Source organism: Ranitomeya variabilis, chromosome 2 (assembly GCF_051348905.1).
Source record: "Ranitomeya variabilis isolate aRanVar5 chromosome 2, aRanVar5.hap1, whole genome shotgun sequence".
NCBI classification, from domain to species: Eukaryota; Metazoa; Chordata; class Amphibia; order Anura; family Dendrobatidae; genus Ranitomeya; species Ranitomeya variabilis.
In genome coordinates, this window is record NC_135233.1 from 999,805,235 (window position 1) to 999,831,409 (window position 26,175).

General features: G+C 44.4%; 1 protein-coding gene and 1 long non-coding RNA gene across 4 annotated transcripts in view; one reads left to right on the forward strand and one right to left on the reverse strand.

Moving 5' to 3' along the window:
• SPHKAP (SPHK1 interactor, AKAP domain containing) overlaps nucleotides 1-26,175 on the forward strand; it is a 450,379-nt gene that overhangs the window by 14,826 nt on the left and 409,378 nt on the right. The window lies entirely within an intron of this gene.
• LOC143808459 (uncharacterized) overlaps nucleotides 23,705-26,175 on the reverse strand; it is a 34,672-nt gene continuing 32,201 nt past the window's right edge. The window contains exon 3 of the long non-coding RNA XR_013221957.1: nucleotides 23,705-24,014. This is a non-coding gene — a long non-coding RNA (uncharacterized LOC143808459). The remainder of the gene's footprint in view (nucleotides 24,015-26,175) is intronic.

Consider the following 26,175-nt stretch of genomic DNA (forward strand, 5'->3'; position numbering starts at 1 on the left):
ATACTCTTCACCCAGATCCCAGTGATTGGTAGGGGGACTTTACCAGAGACCTTCCCAGGCCACAGTCGCCGGGCAGTCTGGTGACATGGTCGGAGCCTAGTCGAGAATAGTTAGATTCCTCCTCGAGAACCCCTGGGATTGTAGCATGAAGAGAAAGGGAAATAAACCCTAAAACTAACCCTGAAAGAGAGCAACCAATACTGCAAGCAATACTCACCACCACACACATAGGAACTGCAATAAACAGCAAAGACCTGAGAACAGGGTTAAATAGCCTGCCTGAAGCTGAAAGAACTGATCAGGTGTTGACTACCTCCCAATCATCCCCAGACAACCACTCCCTGCTAACAAGGACAGCAGAATGAACACAATCCCACCACAGCCTAGCACCAGACACAAAAGGGTCCTGCGTTGCCTGGCAACCAGGGAATACAATGTCCAATGTTCCCAGTATCCCGGGCAGTGAAATCCATTGGAAAAATGGTGTCCCACATCTCTATATGGATCGCCCCCCAAGGGCAGTGGGGTACTCGGTACCGGGTCCTTCGGTTCACAGGGGGATGTCACGGTGGCTGACCCGGTCCGTGGCCCTGGGACGTTCGTGTAAAAGGGAAAGGTCTTTAAGGGGAATGTTCGTGACACCACTTGTGGTATTCGGTCAGGGTGACCGACGCTGATTTAAGGGGTCCGCTGGGGTGATGTTATGGCAGCTAGATGGTATACTGTTGTGAACTGTATTTTTGGGCTCCCTCTAGTGGTCACAAGCGGTACTGTGTAGTGTTGTCTTTCTGCAGGTTGCAGCATCAGCTGGTTCGTTATCCTTGGTTGGTTTCCTATTTAGCTCACCTGGATACTCAGTTCCTTGCCTGCTATCAATGTATTCAGTGCTCTTCAGATTCCTTGTGTCTACCTTGCTCCCAGTCTCTCCAAGACAAGCTAAGTTTTTGTTTGATCATTTTTTGATTATCAGCGTTCATTATGTTTTTAGTCCAGCTCGCTAAAATGTGATTTCCTCGCTTGCTGGTTGCTCTAGGAGACTGAGTTTCTCCCCCCACACCGTTAGTTGGTGTGGGGGTTCTTGAAATCTCAGAGTGGATATTTTGTAAGGGTTTTTTACTGACCGCATAGATTCCCTTTTCTATTTTCTGCTATCTAGTATTAGTGGGCCTCATTTGCTGAATCTGCTTTCACCCCTGTGTATGTGCCTTCCTCTTACCTCACCGTTATTATTTGTTGGGGGCTTCTATATCTTTGGGGATTATTTCTCTGGAGGCAAGAGAGGTCTTTCTTTCTCTCTAGGGGTAGTTAGTTCCTCAGGCTGGCTCGAGACGTCTAGGATTTTTAGGCACGTTCACCGACTACTTCTAGTGTGTTTGGATAGGTTCAGATTTGCGGTCAGTCCAGTTTGCCACCTCCCTAGAGCTTGTCCTATGTTTGTTACTTAGCTGGAGTAATTTGTGATCCTCAACCACTAAGGATCATAACAGTATAGCAGGCCCAAAAGTGTTTAATGCATCACAGAAGTGGGATAAAAAGAAGACCTGAGTACATTTTTTTTTTTCCTCCCGCTTTTCCTTTGCTGCAGTCTGTTTAGCTTCTCTCATCCCCTTGAACTCTGGGTGGTTTTGAGCTCTGCTGCAGACATGAATGTTCAGACTCTGACTTCTAGAGTGGATCATCTTACTGCACGGGTGCAAAGTATTCAGGATTTTGTTATTCATAGCCCTATGTCAGAACCTAAGATACCCATTCCTGAGTTGTTTTCTGGAGATAGATCTAGGTTTCTAAATTTTAAGAATAATTGTAAGTTATTTCTATCTCTGAGACCTCGTTCCTCTGGTGATTCCACTCAGCAAGTTAAAATTGTTATCTCCTTGTTGCGTGGCGACCCTCAAGATTGGGCTTTCTCTCTGGCGCCAGGAGATCCTGCATTGCTTAATGTAGATGCATTTTTTCTGGCTCTTGGACTGTTTTATGAGGAGCCTAATCTTGAGAATCAGGCAGAAAAAGCGTTGCTGGCTATCTCTCAAGGTCAGGATGAAGCAGAGGTGTATTGTCAAAAATTTCGGAAATGGTCGGTGCTTACTCAATGGAATGAGTGTGCCCTGGCTGCAAATTTCAGAGAAGGTCTTTCTGAGGCCGTTAAGAATGTTATGGTGGGGTTTCCCACCCCTACAAATCTGAGTGATTCTATGGCTTTAGCCATTCAGGTTGATCGGCGTTTGTGGGAGCGCAAATCTGCTCATCTTTTGGCGGTATTTTCTGGACAGAGACCTGAGTCTATGCAATGTGACCGAACTCTGACCAGAATTGAGCGACAAAGTCATAGACGTCAAAATGGGTTGTGCTTTTACTGTGGTGATTCTACTCATGTTATCTCAGCATGCTCTAAACGCTTTAAAAAAATCGCTAAACCTGTCACCATTGGTACTATACAGCCTAAATTTATTTTGTCTGTTACTTTGATTTGTTCTTTGTCGTCCTACCCGGTTATGGCTTTTGTGGATTCGGGTGCTGCCCTGAATCTGATGGATTTGTCGTTTGCCAGGCGCTGTGGTTTTGTCCTGGAGCCTTTGGAATTTCCTATTCCTCTGAGGGGAATTGATGCTACGCCATTGGCTGAGAATAAGCCTCAGTATTGGACGCAAATGACCATGTGCATGACTCCCGTACATCAGGAGGTGATTCGCTTTCTTGTTCTGCATAATTTGCATGATGTTGTCGTTTTGGGTCTGCCATGGCTGCAAGCTCATAATCCAGTTTTAGATTGGAAAGCTATGTCTGTGTCATTACAAATTACAGTCAAATTTCAGTAACCTTTGCCACTATTGTCTGATTTGTTTGCTCGGATTAAGGGTGCCAGTTGGTTCACCAAGATAGATCTCCGTGGTGCGTATAACCTTGTGCGCATTAAGCAGGGAGATGAATGGAAAACAGCATTTAATACGCCCGAAGGCCATTTTGAGTACTTAGTGATGCCTTTTGGACTCTCTAATGCTCCTTCTGTGTTTCAGTCCTTCATGCATGACATCTTCCGAGAATATCTGGATACATTTATGATTGTTTATCTGGATGACATTTTGGTCTTTTCTGATGATTGGGAGTCCCATGTGAAGCAGGTCAGGATGGTGTTTCAGGTCCTGCGTGCTAATGCTTTATTTGTGAAGGGCTCAAAATGCCTCTTCGGAGTACAGAAGGTCTCCTTTTTGGGTTTTATTTTTTCTCCTTCTACTGTGGAGATGGACCCAGTCAAGGTCCAGGCTATTCATGACTGGACTCAGCCCACGTCTGTTAAGAGTCTTCAGAAGTTCTTGGGTTTTGCTAATTTTTACCGTCGTTTCATCGCTAATTTTTCTAGCGTGGTTAAACCTTTGACGGATTTGACCAAGAAGGGTTCTGATGTGACTAATTGGTCTCCTGCGGCCGTGGAGGCCTTTCGGGAGCTGAAGCACCGGTTTTCTTCAGCTCCAGTCTTATGTCAGCCAGATGTCTCTCTCCCCTTCCAGGTCGAGGTTGATGCTTCTGAGATTGGAGCAGGGGCTGTTTTGTCGCAGAGAAGCTCTGATGGCTCTGTGATGAAGCCATGTGCTTTCTTTTCAAGAAAGTTTTCGCCTGCCGAGCGGAATTATGTTGTTGGTAATCGGGAGTTGTTGGCTATGAAGTGGGCATTTGAGGAGTGGCGACATTGGCTCGAAGGAGCTAAACATCGTGTGGTGGTCTTGACGGATCACAAAAATCTGATTTACCTTGAATCTGCCAAGCGCCTGAATCCTAGACAGGCTCGTTGGTCGTTGTTTTTCTCCCGTTTCAACTTCGTGGTCTCATACCTGCCTGGTTCGAAGAATGTGAAAGCTGATGCACTTTCTAGGAGTTTTGTGCCTGACTCTCCGGGAGTTTCTGAGCCGGCTGGTATTCTCAGAGAGGGAGTTATTTTGTCTGCCATTTCCCCAGATTTGCGACGAGTGCTGCAGAAATTTCAGGCGGATAGACCTGACCATTGTCCACCAGAGAGACTGTTTGTCCCGGATAGATGGACCAGCAGAGTTATTTCCGAGGTTCATTCTTCGGTGTTGGCGGGTCATCCTGGGATTTTTGGTACCAGAGATTTGGTGGCTAGGTCCTTCTGGTGGCCTTCCTTGTTGCGGGATGTGCGTTCCTTTGTGCAGTCTTGTGGGATTTGTGCTCAGGCTAAGCCTTGCTGTTCTCGTGCCAGCGGTTTGCTTTTGCCTTTGCCTGTTCCGAAAAGGCCTTGGACGCACATTTCCATGGATTTTATTTTGGATCTTACAGTATCTCAGAAAATGTCTGTCATCTGGGTGGTGTGTGATCGTTTTTCCAAGATGGTCCATTTGGTGCCCTTGCCTAAGTTGCCTTCTTCCTCCGATTTGGTTCCTCTATTTTTTCAGAATGTGGTTCGCTTGCACGGCATTCCTGAAAATATTGTGTCTGATAGAGGATCCCAGTTTGTGTCCAGGTTTTGGCGGACTTTTTGTGCTAAGATGGGCATTGATTTGTCTTTTTCGTCGGCCTTCCATCCTCAGACTAATGGCCAAACCGAGCGAACTAATCAGACGTTGGAAACTTATTTGAGATGTTTTGTTTCTGCTGATCAGGATGATTGGGTGACTTTTTTGCCTTTGGCCGAGTTTGCCCTTAATAATCGGGCTAGTTCTGCTACTTTGGTTTCGCCTTTTTTCTGCAATGCTGGTTTCCATCCTCGTTTTTCCTCGGGTCAGGTTGAGCCTTCTGACTGTCCTGGGGTGGATTCTGTGGTGGATAGGTTGCAGCAGATTTGGAACCATGTGGTGGACAATTTGAGGTTGTCACAGGAGAAGGCTCAGCGCTTTGCCAACCGCCGCCGCGGTGTGGGTCCCCGACTTCGTGTTGGGGATTTGGTGTGGCTGTCTTCTCGGAATGTTCCTATGAAGGTCTCCTCTCCTAAATTCAAGCCTCGCTTCATCAGTCCTTATAAGATCTTGGAAATCCTTAACCCGGTGTCTTTTCGTTTGGATCTCCCAGCATCGTTTGCCATTCAGAATGTGTTCCATAGGTCTTTGTTGCGGAGGTATGTGGTACCTGTGGTTCCTTGTTGTGGATTCTGTTGGTGGGCTCCCTCTGGTGGTTACTGCTGGTACTGGGTGACTTTGGTGGGTTGCGGCCTTTGGTTTCCACCTGTCCATCAGAGGCTGGGTGTTTCCTATTTTACCTGGCCTTTCTGTCATTTCCCTTGCCGGCTATCAATGTGTTCAGATGTGCTCTGTTTGGTTCCTGCCTACCTGCTCCCAGATCTTTCAGGATAAGCTAAGTGCTGATTTTCAGTTGTTTGGTTTTTGGTCCAGCTTGCTTAGAATGTCTCTATGCTAGCTGGTTGCTCTAGTGGACTGAGGTTCTCCCCATGTGCCATGAGTTGGCACATGGGTTCTTGTAATCTCAGGATGGTTTTTTTGATTAGGGTTTTTTGCTGACCGCTCAGTCCCCTTTTGTGTCATTCTGCTTTCTAGTTTTCAGCGGGCCTCTATTTGCTAAAGCTATATACATCATCTCTATGTGTGTGCCTCCCTCTCATTTCACCGTCAATACATGTGGGGGGCAACTATACCTTTGGGGTTAATTCCTCTGGAGGCAAGTGAGGTCTTGTTTTCTCTGCAGTACTAGTTAGCTCTTAGGCTGGTGCGTGGCGTCTAGAACCAACGTAGGAACGCTCCCTGGCTATCTCTAGTTGCGTTTGTCAGGCGTAGGGCAGCGGTCAGCCCAGGTTCCATCACCCTAGAGCTCGTCCGATATTTGTTATACTTTGCTTGTCCTGTGCTATCCCTAGCCATTGGGGATTCATGACAGTATAGCCGGCCTACAAAGTGTTAATTGTTTGGGCTGAAGCAGGAGGAAAAGAAGTGTTCAAGGAAAATTTTTTTTTTTTTCCTTCAGAGTTTTGCTGCCTAGCCCTTAATTGCTGTCTAGCTGCTTCTTACCTCCTCTTAACCCTTGAATGGCTCTGATCTTAGCTGTTTATTATGGATGTCCAGAGTTTGGCTTCCAGCTTGAGTAATCTCGCGGCAAAGGTTCAAAACATACAGGATTTCGTTGTTCACACTCCCATGTCTGAACCTAGAATTCCTATTCCAGAGTTTTTTTCTGGAGATAGATCTACCTTCCTGAATTTCAGGAACAATTGTAAATTGTTTCTCTCTTTGAAATATCGCTCCTCTGGAGACCCTGCTCAACAGGTCAAGATTGTTATATCGTTCCTACGGGGCGACCCTCAGAATTGGGCATTTGCATTGGCACCAGGGGATCCTGCGTTGCTCAGTGTGGATGCGTTTTTTCTGGCATTGGGATTGCTCTATGAGGAACCTAACCTAGAGATTCAGGCTGAAAAGGCTTTATTAGCCCTCTCTCAGGGGCATGATGAAGCGGAAATATATTGTCAGAAATTTCGGAAATGGTCGGTGCTTACTCAGTGGAATGAGTGCGCCCTGGCTGCAAACTTCAGAAATGGTCTTTCTGAGGCCATTAAGGATGTTATGGTGGGGTTCCCTGCGCCTACAGGTCTGAATGAGTCTATGGCTATGGCCATTCAGATTGATCGGCGTTTACGGGAGCGCAAACCCGTGCACCAGTTGGCGGTGTCTTCTGAACAGGCACCTGAGACTATGCAATGTGATAGAATTCAGTCCAGAAGTGAACGGCAAAATTATAGGCGGAAAAATGGTTTGTGTTTTTATTGTGGTGATTCAGCTCATGTTATATCAGCATGCTCTAAACGCACAAAAAGGGTTGATAAATCTTTTGCCATTGATACTCTGCAGTCTAAGTTCATTTTGTCTGTGACTCTGATTTTTTCACTGTCTTCCATTTCCGTCGATGCCTATGTGGATTCAGGCGCTGCCCTGAGTCTTATGGATTGGTCATTTGCTAAACGCTGCGGTTTTAGTCTAGAGCCTCTGGAAGTTCCTATTCCTCTGAAGGGAATTGATTCTACACCATTGGCTATGAATAAACCGCAGTATTGGACACAAGTGACCATGCGCATGACTCCCGTTCATCAGGAGGTGATTCGCTTCCTTGTACTGTATAATTTACATGATGTACTAGTGCTTGGTCTGCCATGGTTACAAACTCATAATCCTGTCCTGGACTGGAAAACAATGTCTGTGCTAAGCTGGGGATGTCAGGGGGTTCATGATGATGCACCTCCGATTTCTATCGCTTCATCGACTCCTTCGGAGATCCCTGCGTTTTTGTCAGATTATAAGGATGTTTTTGAGGAGCCTAAGCTCAATTCGCTCCCTCCTCATAGAGAGTGTGACTGTGCTATAGAATTGATTCCTGGCAGTAAGTTCCCTAAGGGTCGTTTATTTAATCTGTCACTGCCAGAGCATACTGCTATGCGGAATTATATTAAGGAGTCCTTGGAAAAGGGACATATTCGTCCATCTTCGTCCCCTCTGGGAGCAGGGTTTTTTTTCGTGGCAAAAAAAGATGGTTCCCTTAGGCCTTGTATAGATTATCGTCTTCTGAATAAGATTACAGTCAAATACCAGTATCCATTGCCATTATTTACTGATTTGTTTGCTCGCATTAAGGGGGCTAGGTGGTTCACTAAAATAGATCTTCGTGGTGCGTATAATCTGGTGCGGATAAAACAGGGTGATGAGTGGAAAACCGCATTTAATACGCCTGAGGGCCATTTTGAGTATTTGGTAATGCCTTTTGGACTCTCCAATGCTCCGTCAGTCTTTCAGTCCTTTATGCACAATATTTTCCGTGAATATCTGGATAAGTTTATGATTGTGTATTTGGATGATATTTTGGTGTTTTCTGATGACTGGGAGTCTCATGTTCTACAGGTCAGGAAGGTGTTTCAGGTTTTGCGGGCCAATTCTCTGTTTGTGAAGGGCTCAAAGTGTCTCTTCGGAGTCCAGAAGATTTCTTTTTTGGGGTACATTTTTTCTCCTTCTACTATTGAGATGGATCCCGTTAAGGTTCAGGCTATTTGTGACTGGACACAACCTACATCTGTTAAGAGCCTTCAGAAGTTCTTGGGGTTTGCTAATTTTTATCGTCGGTTCATTGCTAATTTTTCCAGTATTGTTAAACCTTTGACTGATTTGACTAAAAAGGGTGCTGATGTTGCTGATTGGTCTCCTGCGGCCGTGGAGGCCTTTCGGGAACTTAAGCGCCGGTTTTCTTCTGCTCCTGTGTTGTGTCAACCAGATGTTTCACTTCCTTTTCAGGTGGAGGTTGATGCTTCCGAGATTGGAGCGGGGGCGGTTTTGTCACAGAGAAGTTCTAATGGCTCGGTGACGAAGCCATGTGCTTTCTTCTCTAGAAAATTCTCGCCCGCCGAGCGCAATTATGATGTGGGTAATCGGGAGCTTTTGGCCATGAAGTGGGCATTTGAGGAGTGGCGTCATTGGCTTGAGGGTGCTAAACATCGCGTGGTGGTCTTGACTGATCACAAGAATCTCATTTACCTTGAGTCTGCCAGGCGTTTGAATCCTAGACAGGCTCGTTGGTCATTATTTTTTTCTCGTTTCAATTTCGTGGTTTCATACCTGCCAGGTTCAAAGAATGTGAAGGCAGATGCTCTTTCCAGGAGTTTTGTGCCTGATTCTCCTGGAGACACTGGGCCTGCTGGTATCCTTAGGGATGGGGTAATATTGTCCGCCGTATCCCCAGACTTGCGACGCGCATTGCAGGAGTTTCAGGTGGATAAACCGGATCGATGTCCACCAGAAAGACTGTTTGTTCCGGATGATTGGACCAGTAGAGTCATCTCCGAGGTCCATTCTTCTGTGTTGGCTGGTCATCCTGGAATATTTGGTACAAGAGATTTGGTGGCCAGGTCTTTTTGGTGGCCTTCCTTGTCTAGGGATGTGCGTACCTTTGTGCAGTCTTGTGAAGTGTGTGCTCGAGCTAAGCCTTGCTGTTCACGGGCTAGTGGGTTGTTGTTATCTTTGCCCATTCCGAAGAGGCCTTGGACGCACATTTCCATGGATTTTATTTCTGATCTCCCGGTTTCACAGAAAATGTCCGTTATCTGGGTTGTGTGTGACCGCTTTTCTAAGATGGTTCATTTGGTGCCCTTGCCTAAGTTACCCTCCTCCTCTGAGTTGGTTCCTTTGTTTTTTCAGAACGTGGTTCGTTTGCATGGGATTCTGGAGAATATCGTTTCTGACAGGGGATCCCAGTTTGTGTCTAGATTTTGGCGGACGTTTTGTGCCAAGATGGGCATTGATTTGTCTTTCTCGTCTGCATTCCATCCTCAGACGAATGGCCAGACGGAGCGAACTAATCAGACCTTGGAAACTTATTTGAGGTGTTTTGTTTCTGCTGATCAGGATGACTGGGTTGCTTTTTTGCCACTGGCCGAATTTGCTCTTAATAATCGGGCTAGTTCTGCCACGTTGGTTTCTCCTTTTTTTTGTAATTCGGGGTTTCATCCTCGTTTTTCCTCTGGTCAGGGGGAATCTTCGGATTGTCCTGGAGTGGACGTGGTGGTGGACAGGCTACATCAGATTTGGAATCAGGTGGTGGACAATTTGAAGTTATCTCAGGAGAAGACTCAGCAGTTTGCTAATCGCCGTTGCCGCGTGGGTCCCCGACTTCTTGTTGGGGACTTGGTGTGGTTGTCTTCTCGTTTTGTCCCTATGAAGGTCTCTTCTCCTAAGTTCAAGCCTCGGTTCATCGGTCCTTATAGGATCTCGGAGATTCTTAACCCTGTATCTTTTCGTTTGGATCTCCCAGCATCGTTTGCTATTCATAATGTGTTCCATCGGTCGTTGTTGCGGAGGTATGAGGTGCCCGTTGTTCCTTCGGTCGAGCCTCCTGCTCCGGTGCTGGTGGAGGGAGAATTGGAGTATGTTGTTGAAAAGATCTTGGATTCTCGTGTTTCCAGACGCAAACTCCAGTATTTGGTTAAGTGGAAGGGTTATGGTCAGGAGGATAATTCCTGGGTGGTCGCCTCCGATGTTCACGCGACTGATTTGGTCCGCGCCTTCCATAGAGCTCACCCTGATCGCCCTGGGGGTTCTCGTGAGGGTTCGGTGACCCCTCCTCAAGGGGGGGTACTGTTGTGGATTCTGTTGGTGGGCTCCCTCTGGTGGTTACTGCTGGTACTGGGTGACTTTGGTGGGTTGCGGCCTTTGGTTTCCACCTGTCCATCAGAGGCTGGGTGTTTCCTATTTTACCTGGCCTTTCTGTCATTTCCCTTGCCGGCTATCAATGTGTTCAGATGTGCTCTGTTTGTTTGGTTCCTGCCTACCTGCTCCCAGATCTTTCAGGATAAGCTAAGTGCTGATTTTCAGTTGTTTGGTTTTTGGTCCAGCTTGCTTAGAATGTCTCTATGCTAGCTGGTTGCTCTAGTGGACTGAGGTTCTCCCCATGTGCCATGAGTTGGCACATGGGTTCTTGTAATCTCAGGATGTTTTTTTTGATTAGGGTTTTTTGCTGACCGCTCAGTCCCCTTTTGTGTCATTCTGCTTTCTAGTTTTCAGCGGGCCTCTATTTGCTAAAGCTATATACATCATCTCTATGTGTGTGCCTTCCTCTCATTTCACCGTCAATACATGTGGGGGGCAACTATACCTTTGGGGTTAATTCCTCTGGAGGCAAGTGAGGTCTTGTTTTCTCTGCAGTACTAGTTAGCTCTTAGGCTGGTGCGTGGCGTCTAGAACCAACGTAGGAACGCTCCCTGGCTATCTCTAGTTGCGTTTGTCAGGCGTAGGGCAACGGTCAGCCCAGGTTCCATCACCCTAGAGCTCGTCCGATATTTGTTATACTTTGCTTGTCCTGTGCTATCCCTAGCCATTGGAGATTAATGACAGTTCCTTCTGTTGAGCCTCCTGCTCCGGTGCTGGTCAAGGGCGAATTGGAGTACGTGGTGGAGAAGATTTTGGATTCTCATATCTCTAGACGGAGGCTTCAGTATTTGGTTAAGTGGAAGGGCTATGGTCAGGAGGATAATTCCTGGGTTGTCGCCTCTGATGTTCATGTGGCCGATTTGGTTCGTGCCTTCCACGCGGCTCATCCTGATCGCCCTGGGGGTCTTGATGAGGGTTCGGTGACCCCTCCTCAAGGGGGGGGTACTGTTGTGAACTCTATTTTGGGGCTCCCTCTAGTGGTCACAAGCGGTACTGTGTAGTGTTGTCTTTTTGCAGGTTGCAGCATCAGCTGGTTCGTTATCCTTGGTTGGTTTCCTATTTAGCTCACCTGGATACTCAGTTCCTTGCCTGCTGTCAATGTATTCAGTGCTCTTCAGATTCCTTGTGTCTACCTTGCTCCCAGTCTCTACAAGACAAGCTAAGTTTTTGTTTGATCATTTTTTGATTATCCGCATTCATTATGTTTTTAGTCCAGCTCGCTAAAATGTGATTTCCTCGCTTGCTGGTTGCTCTAGGAGACTGAGTTTCTCCCCCCACACCGTTAGTTGGTGTGGGGGTTCTTGAAATCTCAGAGTGGATATTTTGTAAGGGTTTTTTACTGACCGCATAGATTCCCTTTTCTATTTTCTGCTATCTAGTATTAGTGGGCCTCATTTGCTGAATCTGCTTTCACCCCTGTGTATGTGCCTTCCTCTTACTTCACCGTTATTATTTGTTGGGGGCTTCTATATCTTTGGGGATTATTTCTCTGGAGGCAAGAGAGGTCTTTCTTTCTCTCTAGGGGTAGTTAGTTCCTCAGGCTGGCTCGAGACGTCTAGGATTTTTAGGCACGCTCACCGGCTACTTCTAGTGTGTTTGGATAGGTTCAGATTTGCGGTCAGTCCAGTTTGCCACCTCCCTAGAGCTTGTCCTATGTTTGTTACTTAGCTGGAGTAATTTGTGATCCTCAACCACTAAGGATCATAACAGTATACCTTCCCACAGGTGAAGTGTATCCCCAGGGCTTCCCGATGTATAGATGGTGAATGATGAATGGCGCAGTGAAGAACGAGGACACAAGGTTGCAGTTTCTTTACCTTTACTGAAGACTTCAGCATCCACAGTCCAGGGCATCAGATTACAGGGCAGGCAGAGTCCAGCCGGTTTGGAGGCAAGTCCAGAGTCCCCTTGTCCAGGTGGAAATCAGTAGCCTTCCTTTGCGCTGCGGTGGTGTAGTCCCTTACTGCCTATGGCTTCACATAAGGGTCTCACAGATGCGATGTTTCGCTCTCTCTGTCCCCCATATAGGATAGGACAATACCCGTATGACTGGTGACTTGAGCCTGTTTATAGGGACTCTTGGATAACCCAGCTCTGTACGTGTCACCGTGCCTCCTGGGTGTAAGTGCAGACAGGTAACCTGCAATCAGCTGTCCCGCCGGTCTCTGAAATAAGGTGTAGAGGTCCTTACTCCCTCGGTATTCCGGCTACCGGGATGTTGCGCCTCAGAAGGAGACAGCTTGAGTGGAGCTGGTCCCCTTCTGGTATCCTCTCTTTTGCTTCAACTTCCTTCACGCTCGCTGCAATACAGTTCTGCCTTTCAGTGTCTCTTTCTGGGAGCTGCAGCTCTGAGGGCATGCACAGCTCCGTGGACCCTCTGTCCTCCTCAGACTTTGGTCTGGAACGTTCTAACTTTCCCTACAGACTACCAGTTATATATATATGGGGAGTGACCTAATAAATAGGAGCAGGAGCTCCCCCTGGTGGCCTGGAGTGTGAAATATGTTGCATGTTTGTGATACCTGGATGCAGTTATCCTTCTTTGCCTCCAAACGTAGCATCACTCTCCCCGAGAGGAAAGCAATACCACTGCGATGGCCAGGACCCTGGGGCGCTGCACATACATCCAACTACTCCAGAACACAAGACTCCATAAGATTTGGACTTTTTCCCTACACGCATGGTAGCTCCACCTCCAGCGTGAGTACAATGGCAGTGCTTGCAACCGGAGTAGCATAACACAGGATCCGATCCATTCACAGGTGGGAGTACAAAGCCATAATTCCTAAAACTGACTAGACATATATGGCCTAGACAAATACAAGTGAATTAAGCGATGCCAAGCACTCTAGTCGGAATGTGGTCGGAAGTACGCAAATTGCAGATATGCGGTCATGTGACAGCACAGTCTCGCCACCAGCACTGGAGAATCCTGCCAGTGTGTGCAATGTGAAGATTGAGAAGTCTGCAGTCTCGTAGAGTAACTGCAGACGTTTACAAAAAGACTAGAGAACCCTTTAACCCCTTAAGGACCAGGGGTATTTTCGTTTTTGCGTTTTCGGTTTTTGCTCCCCTTCTTCCCATGGCCATCACTTTTTTATTTTTTGGTCACAACGGCCATGTTAGAGCTTATATTTTGCAGGACAAGTTGAACTTTTGAACAACACCATTGTTTTTACCATGGCATGTATTCAAAAATGGGAAAAACTTCCAAGCGCGGTGTAATTGCAAAAAAAGTGCAATCCAACACTTGTTTTTTGTTTGGCTTTTTTATTAGGTTTACTAAATGCTAAAACGGACCAGCCATTATGATTCTCCAGGTCATTAGGAGTTCATAGACACCAAACATGTCTAGGTTCTTTTTTATCTAAGTGGTGAAAAAACTTCCAAACTTTGCTAAAAAAAAGAAAATATGTCCCATTTTCTGTAACCCGTAGCGCCTCCATTTTTCATGATCTGGGTGAGGGCTTGGGTGAGGGCTTATTTTTTGCGTGCCGAGCTGACGTTTTTAATGATACCATATGGCTGCAGATACAAAGTTTTGATCACCCGTTATTGCATTTTAATGCAATGTCGCGGTGATCAAAAAACGTAATTCTGGCATTTTTATTTTTTTTCTCGCTAAGCCCTTTAGCGATCAGGTTAATACTTTTTTTTATTGATAGATCGGGCTATTCTGAATGCGGCGATATCAAATATGTTTGGTTTTTTTAATTGTTTTATTTTAAATGGGGCTAAAGGGGGGTGATTTGAAGTTTTATTTTTTTTTATATATTTTTAAAAACATTTTTTTTATACTTTTGGTATGTTTCAATAGCCTCCATGGGAGGCTAAAAGCTGCCATAACTCGATCGGCTCTGCTACATACAGGCGATAATCAGATCACCTGTATGTAGAATTACACACTTACTATGAGCACCGACCACTAGGCGGCGCTCATAGCGGCGCTCATAGCGGCGCTCATAGCAATCCGGCAGTGACAACCATAGAGGTCTTCAGGAGACCTCTGGTTGTCATGCCGACCCCTGACTATGTCCGTCATTGGACATTAAGGGGTTAAACCTTTTTTTTAAGATTTTGTTTTTTTAATTTTCTATATTACTATATATCAGGGAAAATCCTGAAATCCTACAGTTTTCACTATAACTATTGGACCTCATTGTATGCTAACACTTTTAGTTGTATAGAGGTCACTTTTCATCTCATTATCATCAGAATGAGGGCTCATGCACACGATCGATTATATTGGATGAGTGCTATGATATTCTATGGGCATGTGCACATGTCCGATTTTTTTCCTCGGACTGAGTGGTTGAAAGAAAAATTCAGAGATCTACAATTTTGAGCCGAATCTTGAATCAAAATGTGAAATGCAAGTCTATGGGTCCGTGAAAAACATCATACTGCACTCGGATGACATCAGAGTGTGGCATGATTTTCATAGACTGACAGAAAGCAGAGGATGAAGAAATTTTTTTTTTCTCCACCTCTGAGAAAAGCTGATGCCACTCTGATCAAACACTGATCAGAGTCTGATCAGCATAATTGGACCTTTTTTCTCAGGTGGAGAGAAAATGGTTGTGTGCACCTACCCTTATAAAGTAAGCCATTATCTGTATTTCGCTAACACAGAATCCACCATTTACAATGGGTAATGGGGACAGCTTAATTTCTCAACCTGGACAGTGACCTCTGCACAGATCACATTGCATGCCCACAAAACTTGAGCGTAAAAATCAATCATCTCAGGCTGTGAAGTATATCTGTGAATCCTGTTAGCAGCATCTAAGGCCAAATGTCAGTCAATGCAATCATATACACAAAATAGATACCAAGTCTTTAATCAGTAGCTAAAAATGGCTAAAAATATGTATCACTAACTGGTTTTGATTAGCAACAGAGCCGATGTTAGCGGCAGGCAGACCAGGCAGCTAAGCAGAAAAAAAAAAAAGGTTTATGGTTGTATAAACCTCAGCCAGCTCACCGATCAGATGCAGGTGCTCGGAACTTCGTCCAGGACCATGACGAGAGAAGATACAGCAACAAAAGAAAAGCGTTCCGGCTCCATAAAACAATGTTTCTTTATTCGTTCCTTAAAATTCCTTCAATTCCATAACTCCTTGCATACATGCGAATGCTTAGGTACAAGAAATATGCGACGCGTTTCGATCGTGTCAGATCTTAATCAATGCATACAACCAGACCAGGCAGCTGCCTAGGGCCCCTGCTCCCCCAGGGTACCCCAGACAGTTCAAAACAATGATGGAGGAGAGAGCGTCAGCTGGCGCTCCCTCTCCCATCATTCTCCTCTGCCTCTGACACTGCAGGTGCGTGATGACGTCACTTCATCGCACACCCACTGTGTGCCGCCGCTGAGACCGGAGCCGAGCCTGGAGCAGTGCGGGGCAAGAGGAGAGGTGAGGATTGTGTGTGTGTTTTTTTAATATATCAGTGAGTGAGTACTGGACTGTGGGGTCATTCTGGGGGCTGTATTCTATGGGAGGCTGCATTATATTCTATGGGGGGCTGTATTACATTCTATGAGGGAGGACTGCATCATACTCTTTGATGGGGCTACATTATATTTTATGGGGAGGTGGGCTGTAATTATATTCTATGGGGGTTACATTATATTCTATGGGGGGCTGTATTATATTCTATGAGGGAGGATTGCATCATACTCTATGAGGGGGCTAAATTATACTATATGAGGGGGCTACATTGTATTCTATGGGGGGCTGCATTATATTCTATTGGGGACTAGATTATATTGTATGGGGGGCTTCATTATACTCTATGAGTGGGCTACATTATATTCTATGGGGGGCTGAATTATACTATATGAGGAGGGCTACATTGTATTCTATGGAGGGCAACATTATACTATATAAGGGGGCTGCATTATATTCTATGGAGGGGCTGCATTATATTCTATGGGGGGCTGCATTATACTCTGATGGGGCTACCATATATTCTATGGAGGGGCTGCATTAAACTCTATGAGGGGGGCTCCATTATATTCTATGGGCGGTTACATTATATTGTATGGTGGGGCTGCATTATACTCTTGAGGGGGCTGCATTATACTCTGTGGGCTGGCTGCATTATACTCTGTGGGGTGGCTGCATTATGCTCTATTGTGTGGCTGCATTATACTGTATCGGGGACTATGGACAATACATTATACCATATGAAGAACTATGGGGTGCATTATACTATGAGAAGTGAATTGTGCTACATAGATGACTATGGCGGTGCAATATACTATATGGAGCACTATGAGGAGTGTATTATACTATATGGAGGACTGAGCAGTGCATTTTAATATATGGAGGACTATAAGGTGTGTATTATACTATATGGAGGACTGACCAGTATATTTTAATATATGGAGGACTGTGAGGCATGTATTATACTATATGGAGGACTGAGGAGTGTACTATACTATATGAAGGACTGAGGAGTGTATTATACTATATGGAGGACTATGGGGAGTGTATAATGCTATATGGAGCACTATGAGGAGTGTATTATACTATATGGAGGACTGAGCAGTGCATTTTAATATATGGAGGACTAGAAGGTGTGTATTATACAATATGGAGGACTGAGGAGTGTCCTTTAATATATGGAGGACTATGAGGAGTGTATTACACTATATGGAGGACTATGGGAAGTGTATAATACTATAAGGAAGACTGAGGAGTGTATTTTAATATATGGAGTACTATAGGGAGTGTATTATACTTTAAACTTTTGCGTACGGCCCCACTTTGCCTAAAACCAGCCCTGATTAGCAATGTATATTTCTATATATGCATATAAAGAGAGATATCAATAGATAACATAACATGCTCTATCAGATCTAATCTTAATCTGACTTCCAAAAACAGTTTGTCAGTCAGATCACTGTCGCCATCATAATGGCACCATGAAGATGGTAAATAATTGTCATGGAGAAATCAGTTGTGCTTCATGGCAATCTTTTCTTTTTTGTGTAATGTTTTGGAAAATCCTATAAAAATATTTAAATTTATATACGGTCAGTTCTGACAAATAAACAGGGAATTATTGGACTGATATTGAGCTAGGCTATACAAAAACCCTAGCAGATGTGGCACTGCTTAAAATTATATAGCAAAATGACTGTATTAATGAGGATGCTAACAATCAGTCGTCACACAAAGAATAGGTGATAAATATATGACTCTCACCAATCACAAAAAGTTAAATTCCAAAGTCCTCTGTAATGATCATGTGCGGCCACTCCTCCCTTTATTGTCTATAGAATTGGTGGTCGGCTGGTCGCACATGCTCAGTACTGCTTTATTCACACAGGGGTTTTTGGGAACCTTATCTTAGCCGACCAGTTATATTATTTTCTGAAACACTCAGAGAAAATACACTTTGAAGATCCAGCTGGAGGCCATAGCTAGAAATGAGACTAGCGTTGTCTCTTCCCAGTGCTGATAAGGAGCGTAGAGAGAGACCTGTCAATCCCTTGCATTGCTGTTGGGAAGACCTGGCTGGGGGAGATCTGGACTAATTTCCTTGTGCAGCCAGGCTGCAATTCCTGATGTGCACAGTTTTGGCAGCATGAATTTCCTGAGAGGTTCCTTTAAGGCTAATATATGCAGCCCGATCCACGGGCGTGCATCAGGCACTATCTGTATGATCCCAGGCAGGTATATTTGACTCTGACATGCTGTGCTGTATCAGGAAAAACATACCTTAAAATCTACACGCGGGGAGACACCTGTCAATGCAAGGCAGTGGGCGGGGAGAAGCTACTGGGGACTAGAATCCTGTGCAGCCCAGTCCCCAGAGGACATTATAGTCTGGTTTTCTCATCACTGGCTGAGATCATACAGCCAACGTCTGATACATGCTGTCTATGGCTAATGCTGTTAGGTTCCCTTTAAGCTTACCTGGGAGCGGTCTCATTTATAGGAAGGAGGTCTCCCACAATAGATGATGTGAGAAAGCCGTGCTAAATGAAGGATGATCACTCATGCTGCTGCTTTTTAAATTATATTTGTCTTCCACGTGATTTTCTGTAAAATGCGTGAAATGAGGTGAATAAATTTCAAGTAATTCATGCCTCCTGCTGCTTTCTGGCACTCAAATCACAAGGGGGTGAGAGAAGAGACGGCCAGGAAAGCTATGGTAGGACTGCTGGCACTGAATGTAGACAACGTAATCATCCGTGATCGAAAACCACCTCACAATAGTTATGGAAAATAGACCCAAGGGGCCAGAAACCTCCACTAACAAATCTACAAAGTGAGCGTAGCTCCCCGGTGATCCACCACGCTGTATGTCTGCTCTATACCCAGATAGATTTATTCAGCATTCATCCGGTATTTATATTTAGAAATTGCCTTTTTCATTTACACATATTTTACGTTTGTGGCATAAAGTAGGCACATGGCTTAGCATTTCCCAAATGATATGGGAAATATGTATTGCTTACGCCAGCTAGCACGTTCCATATGGTACAGTGAATAGCACTGAAATGATTTGTTTGGCTTTTTTGAGAAATAATGCAGAACTTTATTCAATTATAATGCTCTGGACTCAAGATGGCAAATATTTGTATATTACAAATCACTGAATAATACTGTGCCAGTGCAAGGACCAAGGTTGATCAAATACATTTTTTAGACTCCTGTCAGCAGAATTGTGCACAGTAACCTACACACAGTCAGGTCGGCGCCGTTGTATTAATTACAATGAAGCCTTGGTTGATGAAATCTGTTTTGTGGTTGTTGTGTAAACTTCATTTTCAGTTTTGCGTTAATGAGATTCTCGTGCTCCTGGGCGGGGCAGTGGGCGGGGCTGTGGAGGTTTTTCATGTGATGCTCTGTTTACATATTCATCTGCATGGCTTAACCCCTTCATGACCTTGGGATTTTCCTTTTTTCCGTTTTCGTTTTTCACTCCCCTCCTTCCCAGATCCATAACTTTTTTATTTTTCCATCAATTTGGCCATGTGAGGGCTTATTTTTTGCGAGACGAGTTGTACTTTTGAACGACATCATTGGTTTTAGCATGTTGTGTACTAGAAAACAGGAAAAAAATTCCAAGTGCGGTGAAATTGCAAAAAAAGTGCAATCCCACACTTGTTTTTTGTTTGGCTTTTTTGCTAGGTTCACTAAATGCTAAAACTAAGCTGCAATTATTATTCTCCAGGTCATTACGAGTTCATATTGTAAAGTAACTTGGCACACACGTGATCAGATGCTAATGTGGTTTAATAAAGAGAGTACATACAGACGTTTCGGTCATAGACCTTCTTCAATGTACTAAACAAAATAATAGATAATAACAAAGTAAATAAAGTATATACAGTAAATACAATTAATGGTCTAATATAAGTAACAAGAGATATAACTGCTTAGGAAATGGTATCATACTGAATACACCAGTCTCTTGTGAAAAGCAGTGTTTCGAAGAATCGTGCTAATAACCATGCACTAGTGGTGCCAAGGAGGCTATTATATAGTGACCGTTGGAGTGAAAATATAATACCTATTGCATTCAAGTGGGGAAGGAAAAAGGAAGACCTACCCTCTCTCAGATAGAATGTCTGGTAAGCGGATTTTTGGGGGGAGAACAGTCCTGTAAACATGCATGTAATGTCTCAGATTTATAAAACATGTGGTAACGCATCATAGAGATAGAAGACTCAAGATGAACATACCCCTCGGAACATCTGGTAGTGGTAATCACAGTCTGTGCGCAAATCAGGCACTGTGGGATAAAGTGACATAGCTCTCTCTCCTCCTGTTCCAGTTGTGACTTGTATTGTCAAGATTATTGTACTTGTTTTTATTATGTACACCCCTCCTCACATGTAAAGCGCCATGGAAAAAATGGCGCTATAATAATAAATAATAATAATAATAATAATAGCTATAAGAGCCATGGGGTTGCGATCTGAGGGAGTGATCAGTGAGCGGTGGGGTGTCTGTGCTATATACTCCGTGGGCTGTGCTATATACTACGTAGGCTGTGCTATACACTACGTGGCTGTGCTATACACTATGTGGCTGTGCTATACACTACGTGGCTGTGCTATATACTACATGGGCTGTGCTATATACTGCATGGGCTGTGCTATATACTACGTGGGCTGTGCTATATACTATGTGGGCTGTGCTATATACTACGTGGGCGGTGCTATATACTCCGTGGGCTTGCTATAACTCCGTGGGCTGTGCTATATACTCCGTGGGCTGTGCTATATACTATGTGGGCTGTGCTATACACTGCGTGGCTGTGCTATACACTACGTGGGTTGTGCTATATACTCCGTGGGCTGTGATATATACTCTGTGGGCTGTGCTATATACTACGTGGGCTGTGCTATATACTACGTGGCTGTGCTATACACTACGTGGCTATGCTATACACTATGTGGCTGTGCTATATACTACGTGGCTGTGCTATATACTACGTGGCTGTGCTATACACTACGTGGCTGTGCTATACACTACGTGGGCTGTGTTATATGCTATGTGGGCTGTTATACACTACGTGGGCTGTGCTATATACTACGTGGGCTGTGCTATATACTACGTGGCTGTGCTATATACTATGTGGCTGTGCTATACACTATGTGGCTGTGCTATACACTATGTGGGCTGTGTTATATGCTATGTGGGCTGTTATACACTGCGTGGGCTGTGCTATATACTACGTGGCTGTGCTATATACTATTTGGGTTGTGTTATATGCTATGTGGGCTGTTATACACTACGTGGCTGTGCTATATACTATGTGGGCTATTATACACTACGTGGCTGTGCTATATACCACGTGGGCTGTGCTATATACTACGTGGGCTGTGTTATATGCTACGTGGCTGTGCTATATTTCTCTCCTGTATCTGTGCATTATGAATCGTCGTATGTGTTAAAGGGGGAGGGCCCACTGAGACTCTTTCGCCCGGGGCCTTCAGAAACCTGGAGCCGGCCCTGCATGTGGGGGTTGCCTGGTTGCTAGGGAATCCCCACATGTATTCAAGCTGCTATCAGCTGTAAATCATTCAACTGAGGCAACGAAAACTAAATCTCCGAGCAGTTACAAATACTCGGAGACCATTCATGCGTGCTCAGGAAAACCCGAGCAACGAGTATACTTGCTCATCACTAATTGTAATCAATATAACGGCACCGACCTGAAACTGTCTGTAGGTTACTGAGCACAATCCTGCTGACAGGTTCCCTTTAAACTGCCCTATTAAAATGAAAGCTGAGCTGTGATTGGTCGCTCTGGGCAACAAAGCCATTTTTTTCTTTTACACAGTTTAATAAATTTGCCGATAGTGATAAAATATTATACAGCTGTGGCAAAAGGACATATCTTCATCATTTAACCACTCATTATGATGTAACTGAACATCATAGTTAAATTGTGTGTGTATAGAGAAGGCTCAGGTCAGCATTTTGGCAAATACAGGTTTTTGTTAAATATGAGTATAATTAAATTCCAGTCCAATTTATTTGCACATTTCACCTAGACTGATGCAGGTCTCTGTGTAGCACAGAGGCCAGGTTGTACAGAGAACTGCACTAGGCCAGGCCGAGCTACAGAGACCCAAAGCACCAGGGAAAGTGAGTATATACTGCGTTCCTAATTATTAAGCAAAATGCAATTTTTCTCTGATTTTCCTAAATTGAGTCAGTATAATGTTCAAATCATCACCCATTAGAGGAGTAATCACATTTTATAACTAAAAAACTCAAAATGCAATGTTCCAAATTATTATGTACAACAGAGTTTCCAAACATTTTATAGGTTGTAAAGAACTAACAAATTTGCAGTATTTAGAGGTCAAATTTACTGAAATCAAAAGCTTTATCAATTAAAAACATCTTTACAGGACAAGATTCACGTTAACATAGGAGCCCGTCTTTGATGTCACCTTCACATTTTTTTGTATAGTTGCTGCTTGAATTTCTTTGCAGGATGTCAGAATAGCCTCCCAGAGCTGCTGTATCGATGTGAGCTGCCTACCACCTTCATAGATCTTTTGCTTGAGGATACTTCAAAAGGTTTGTCAATAGGGTTGAGGTCAGGGAAGGATGGTGGCTTCACCATGCGTTTCTCTCCTTTTATGCTCATAGCAGTCAATGACAGAGGTTTTCTTTGCAACATGAGAGAGTGTACTTGTCATACATGAAGATGATTTTGCAATGGATGGCATATTTCTTCTTTTTGTACCATAGAAGTCCGTAGGAAACTCTAAATTCTTTACTGAGGTAATTTTCGCACTTTCAAGTGGCGTACTTGCTCTTTCTTCATAATTACGGTCCTAAGCATGACTCCGCCACCTCCTTGCTAACGTTGCTGCCTTGTTGGGACATGATGGCCATGGTGACGATGTACCTCTGAAGAGCCCCTGCTTAATGTGTCATTAGTGCGGGAAGACTGCTATCTACTGGCTAGACAGGAACATGCGGAATCAATCAGAACCAGAAGAATTGCAGGGGAACAATTTCAGCTGTTGGATCTGGTCAGGTACCTTGGTTATCGGAGTTCCCGAATATAAAAATCTTGCTTGCTAACCCATAGGGGGCTTTGGTGCCAAGAAAGCGTAAGTTGCATACGTGCACAGAAGACGATGCTGCATTTAGAGTGACAGGCCGCAGCAGTAACCAATGGGGTGCTGGCCATTTGTGGATCGAATCCAGATGTCACACAATCAGATGCGGAGCCCAAATACGCCGTTCAAGACCCAAGGATCCAAACTACGCTGGTCAAGGCCAGAATCCCAGACCTGTACCAGTTAAGATATCGTACCCTGATGACAGCAGTCAAGATACAGAAACCAGCACTCTTTTCCCAAGGTCCAGCAGACAAAAGTCGTCAGTCGAGCACCAAAGACCCCGAGGAGACTCTGCACGGAAGAGGACGACTCCGATTACAGAAGGATGACGGGAATGAGCAAGGCTATCACTTCCTGCAATAATGTATGATACAGGGGTCAGTCTGGGTTAGGACAACCTATGGGGTGGGGGCCAGTTGGTACATAGGAAGCTCAATGTTCCTTGATAGGCTTTGTAAAAAGGACTTGCGGCCTAGCGGAAATAAACGATGACCCCCACTAGGGCCATTGCTGCAGGAAGAGCTAACGCAGTAGCTCCTCAGGAGCGGGTGTACCACCCTTGTAAGAAGGACACAAGTATAATCCCTTATTGATGTTTGTATTCTGAACTCTATTGCATATTTACGGTTATGGTTAACTGCTGTTTGCACTGTTTCAGTTTTGTTTTTTTTATCAAATCATTTTTATTGAAAAACTTCAAATACAGATTCTCCATCTTCCAAGTAACATAAATGACATAATAATTCCATAGTACATAAACAAAGTATCTCAACTTCAATTCCCTAATCCACCCTAAACCCTAATCCCAACATTCTAGAGTGGACCATTTTAATTTTCAGAGCAGTTCTATAATAACAGAGTATAAAATTCTTAGAAGAGAGAAGAATGAGACGTATAAAATTCTTAGAAGAGAGAAGAATGAGAAAAGACTAACAATTAAGGGCTAACATTGTAAATATTCTATCTCTCATTAGAAGATTTGTGGGCAGCCCTGGAGTATCCAACCAGATGTGAATCGAATTACATTTATCATAAACTCCTCTTTCCAATCAGATTATATTATTTATCTTTAGTTGTAGTTTTCTCATAGTTTTCGTTCTTAAAATAAGATGTGAGCGATACCAATGAATAGATGCAAGTCCAATTTCAAATAATCCCAATATACGGGGATCTGTTAACAATTTCATTCCATATACGCTTTCTATCAAGGAGATGACCTCATTCCAAAAAGGGCCTTTCTGTCTACATTCTTCATGGAACTGTTGAAAAATTTAAGGACAGAGTTTGCAAATAATTGTTCTATCAACCATATCCCTTTTTGCTCCCAATCAGAAAAAACATTTAACTTTCATATTTAGATTACGCCATAGTGTTGAGTATTTGGTGAATGCCTTAATACTCAGAAGTTTCTTTCCTCCTAAAACCAATAGAAAATCTTTGGAGGGAGAAGAAAGTCAATGTTGCCCAGTGTCAGCCGCAATTCTTGAAACATCTGGAGAAGATCTGTATGGAAGAGGGGGCCAAAATCCATGCTGCAGTGTGTACAAACTTGGTCAAGAACTACAGAAAATTTCTGACCTCTGTAATGGCAAACAAAGGTTTCTGTACCAAATATAAAGTTTTTTTTTTATCTATTGTATCATATACTTATTTCATGCAATAAAATAAAAATTAATTATGTAAAAATCATACAATGTGATTTTCTGGATTTTGCTAAGATTCTGTCTCTCACAATTGAAGTGTATCTACAATAAAAATGACAGATCTCTCCATTCTTTGTAGGTGGGAAAACTTGCAAAATTGGCAGTGTATCAAATACTTATTTTCTCCATTGTAAAATTTATTGCAAAGTCCCCCTTTCCCACATATAGCATACCGTATATACTCGAGTATAAGCCGAGAATTTCAGCCCAAATTTTTGGGCTGAAAGTGCCCCTCTCGGCTTATACTCGAGTCATGATCGGTGGTGGGGTCGGCGGGTGAGGACTGTCATATACTCACCTAGTCCCGGCGTTCCTGGCGCTCCCCCTGCCTGTCCCACGGTCTCCGGGTGCCTCAGCTCTTCCCCTGTTCAGCGGTCACGTGGGACCGCTCATTAGAGAAATGAATAGGCGGCTCCACCTCCCATAGGGGCGGAGCCGCCTATTCATTTCTCTAATGAAGTGGTGCCGGTGACCGCTGATAGAGAAAGAGGCTGCGGCACCGAAGACCAGCTGTCCGGGGAAGGAGCGGGACGCCGGGAGCAGGTAAGTATGTAATATTCACCTGGCCGCGTTCCACACGTCGGGCGCCGCGCCATCTTCCCGGCGTCTCTCCGCTCTGACTGTTCAGGCAGAGGGTGCGATGACGCATATAGTGTGCGCGGCGCCCTCTGCCTGATCAGTCAGTGCGGAGAGACGCCGGGAAGATGGCGCCGAGGAGCTGCAAGCAAGACAGGTGAGTATGTGTTTTTTTTTTTTTTTTATTGCAGCAGCAGCAACAGCTATGGGGCAATAATGGACCGTGCAGAGCACTATATGGCACAGCTATGGGGCAACGGTGCAGAGCACTATATGGCACAGCTATGGGGCAATGGTGCAGAGCACTGTATGGCACAGCTATGGGGCAACGGTGCAGAGCACTGTATGGCACAGCTATGGGGCAATGGTGCAGAGCACTATATGGCACAGCTATGGGGCAACGGTGCAGAGCACTATATGGCACAGCTATGGGGCAACGGTGCAGAGCACTATATGGCACAGCTATGGGGCAATGGTGCAGAGCACTATATGGCACAGCTATGGGGCAACGGTGCAGAGCATTATATATATGGCACAGCTATGGGGCAACGGTGCAGAGCATTGTATATATGGCACAGCTTTATGTGGAGTATCTATGGGGCAATGGTGCAGAGCATTGTATATATGGCACAGCTTTATGTGGAGCATCTATGGGGCCATAATGAACGGTGCAGAGCATTATATGTGGCACAGCTTTATGTGGAGCATCTATGGGGCCATAATGAACGGTATGGAGCATCTATTTTTAATTTTGAAATTCACCGGTACCTGCTGCATTTTCCACCCTAGGCTTATACTCGAGTCAATAAGTTTTCCCAGTTTTTTTGTGGCAAAATTAGGGGGGTCGGCTTATACTCGGGTCGGCTTATACTCGAGTATATTCGGTATATTTCCACATTCCCTTTCCCTTACATATAGCATATATAGCCAGGTCTAACTTCCCAACATATACCATATATAGTCAGGTCCCATCTCCCACAATTAGCATATATAGTTAGGTCTTCCTCTCTCACATAAAGTATATAACCAAATCCCTCTCTCACACATTCAGTAGCATGTAAATGTTTGGACACCCCTGGTCAAAATTAATGTTATTGTGAACAGTTATTCAAGGTATTCTAAAAAATAACAACTTGTTTAT